This window comes from Montipora capricornis, chromosome 10, assembly GCF_036669925.1.
Source record: "Montipora capricornis isolate CH-2021 chromosome 10, ASM3666992v2, whole genome shotgun sequence".
NCBI classification, from domain to species: domain Eukaryota; kingdom Metazoa; phylum Cnidaria; class Anthozoa; order Scleractinia; family Acroporidae; genus Montipora; species Montipora capricornis.
In genome coordinates this window covers 45887469-45891117 of record NC_090892.1, presented here as the reverse complement: position 1 = coordinate 45891117, position 3649 = coordinate 45887469, and positions in this window count along the sequence as shown.

Sequence of the window (3649 nt, the reverse complement as noted above, 5' to 3'; positions counted from 1 at the left end):
AATTCAAGCACAAAAGCTCGGCTTTTGTCACGGAGATGGGAAAATTTATGGATTCCCATACCCTCTTCTTTTTGTTTGGAGGTCTGACCCAGGGCTGGCGTGTGTTGATTGATTGCACTTATACTTGGGTAACTATGACATTCAATTATGACGCATAAATGAACTTTCAGCCTTCTTTGGACCAATCAATGACGAGCTTCCAGTTTGTTGTCGCAATTATGCAAAGTCACGGATCTGTTAACCCGTCTTTGCATTCAATAGAAATGAAATAACAATAATTTCACTCTTCATTAATCCAAATTAACCTCAGGTTCAAGTAAGTGGAATTTGAAAAAAACCCCAAGATGTCACGTACAGCAGGCGCTTGAGAGGTTGTGAATAATAATTAAATTTCTGTTACTGACTACTAACACGTCTGGTTAGTGGGACGAGTAAAATCGTCTGGCGTTAGACAGAGTAAAACCAGAGACAAATGGTCACAAATCGTGCGAATAGGCTGCTGTCATGCGCAAAATCATGACAAATTTGTTGTCCCATTTGCAGACATCGCGAAGCGGCAAGTGTCAACATGGGTTAGAATTTCTGTCACGAACCAGGCAGCCGAATTGTTTCACGGGTCCAAATATTTTGCATAAAAATTGATCTTGCTGAATCGAAAGATTCCCAAGCTTCAACCATGTGAAGCTATATAGATTGTTGGCAACATCAGTCTGAGTGGGAGAAGCTCGCGCGCGAATAACGCGCGCGACGTTGCTATGGATTACTTATGTTGTCGGCTTCTCCATTTCTGACAGATATTCTGAGCTAAGGGAATTAAAGATTTTGAAAACATTAAGCTCTTATTTCGCCTATTCTGAATCCTTCAACGCGGAAATGAGTAGGTTAGAGCTGTACCTAATATTTAGGCAATTTTCAGTATTTACTATGATTTCAAATCTTAATAAATCAACATAGTGTAGATTACATTGTGACATTGTGGCTTTGAAGTGAATTAGTCCAGTGGGTTTGTCACAAATGCCAATGAACACAACTTGAAAGCCTTAACCGGGTCGCGTTTCATAAACGGCCTACCATTCGCACACTGTGTGGATATAAAACAATTAACACTGTGTAGTTGTAAGCTTGTTTAAACTTACCGTTCATTTTTTCATAATGAATGTACTGAAGCTTACCAACTATATGCCATGATAGACTCTAGCTTAATTATATTATTTAGAGATGGAAATGATAGGGGTCAATATTCACCAGCAGATCTTGAAGTGGAATTTCGGCAGTGCTCGATCGGTAACTTGCACAACGAGCTGTCGCGATCTATCCTTCGATAACTGGGTGGCTTCGGATGCAGCATGCCTTCCTTAACTGCAGCCAGCTTTCTCCTTGGAGGTGAGTAGCCGTAATCTGTCCCATGTGTCGCGGTCGTAAGGCGTCGTGTTGACTGAACCGCACGCCTTGACGGTCGTAGAGACGGCTGCTTTGAGCAAGTTGAAGATGACGCGACATTCTGGTTGGAGTGGCCTTAGGCTTGTCCGGTTGGCTCGAATATTGTTCTCGCAATGTTTTAAAATTCAGTGAGCAATTTTCTTTCGCTCAGCAGATAAACGCGGTTTGCATATGAGGAGACTGGCACTAGCGACTTTTGTCCAGGGAAAAGGAGCATATTTAATACACAGGGCAACATCTAACCTTTAGCTTCTCTCAACGATGACCAGAAGATTCAATAGCACATTTCAAAGGGAGTGGCAGATGAGTTCCCTGATAAAAACCAATATCTTTGCTCTTGTCCTGACATCGAGATGAGGGGGAAAAGGTGGCATTATTGCGCAAAATGACATGATTTGCGGAATGTTCTCTAAATTTCTAAGTTTACAGCCAACTTCACTCGAAAAACGCTAACGTGCAGGTTTTTGTCAAGAAATGTTAGCACCGTCTGCCATTGCTCTCAGCGAGAAAAGCAATTGAGTTTCAGTTTACCCTACTAGCTCGAATTTTGTAAACGTTATTGTCACCCTTAACCTCGGCAAGAAACGCAAATTCTTAGTAGACGTCGCAACTGCAGTTCATATATTTTTTTGTTACTAAAATCCCGTGAATTTTTTTTTTGTCAAAGTCAGGTATCACTCGGCACTAACAGTAACAACTTTGTTGCCACGGAAACGTCTCACACTTCGGGCAGTTCATTTTCAAGCAATTGTATCATTGCAAATTACCTTTCCTGCACGGTGTTGAATGGCGAGAATGATCCTGCGTCAACTTTCTAAGCACCTCATCCATGTCCATTCGTCTTAAAGTTGGTAGACATGGATTGTACAATACTTCTTTTACGGCAGTTAACCTGCGCGTCGAACCAAAAACCAAAGGTGTGCTCGGGACATTGCGAGTATATTCCTCTCTGGAATTTACGTTCAAGGTTTTTCTTCCCACAATGCATGGCTTTGCCCATAGAGTGTAATATTTTGAAGGCATTAGTTCGATTGAAATCCTTCTCTTTGCAGTACGCTATAAAACTAAGCTGATTGTTTTCCGGTCTTGATATGCTAGAATAGAAGGAAATTTCAGCTGTTTTTATACCAGTTATTAATAATACATGCAGTCGCAGTTGTTTGCCTCGGGCAATCTGTCTAACCTACGGGGATTTTGTTTGCAAATTTGGGCAAAGTTTCATTGTAGCTATCTCGCTCACGATGTGAGATTCTTCTGTTGTTTTCTTAGTTTTTTTTTCTTCCTGTGAAAAGTTGTTAGAAGGCGCACTGCCTTCAAGAATGATGGAATTGTTTCGATCCCGATTGAAACAGCTAGGACGGCGCATGACAGATTGTAGGGTATTAAAAACTGAAAAAAGGCATTTGTGTCAGGAGATCTCATTATCAACCATGGTTGTTGTGTGTGCTGGTTACCAGCCGTCTCCCTTTCCAATCCCATCAGAGTCACTAGAGCTGCGAGATTTTGTCACGCAACAAAGCTTAATGTTGCGTCACTAAATGAGTATTAGATCAGTTTATACCAGTCTACTTTTCCGTTTATATCAATGAAAGGAAGACTTTCTTAGCAGGAACATGCATATCTTGTAGAAAGGAAAATCGATTCTGAATCTTATTGAATCTCCCGAGTTCAAGTGTCCAGGGATAAATAAAATGGACTCCATACTTGAATGAAACAAGAGGCATATAATTCCTTGACGAAGATGGTGCAAATTTCTCGACTGCAAAAAAATTCGCTGAAAGAGAAACGATTCGCCCTATGATAATTCAGGAAGTAAAATTATTCAACGAATAGGGAAAAACCCAACGAAAAGAAAATGATCTCCTCTTGCCACATAGGGACACTGTTCCCGTTTTCAACTTCCACAGTTTCATCCCCAGAACCCGATGGTATATTGTAGGCAATTAACTAAAACTGTAAGAAGTTTTAATACTGAGTCCTGAAACCATTAGGAAGTGCTAACCATCAGGGAACTTGGTCATGCGCAGTTTGTCGGCGCGAAGAGAAAAGAGCAACGGGCCATAAAACCCGGTAATCATTGCTCGTATCTTTTCCATTTCACCAATCAAAATTTGTGAAATCATAAACAGTCAAAACGTTGGGGAAGAGAATATTAAACAAACATGGAACATCCAGTCGTTAGTGGCTCTCGTGACAACAACGTTATTGC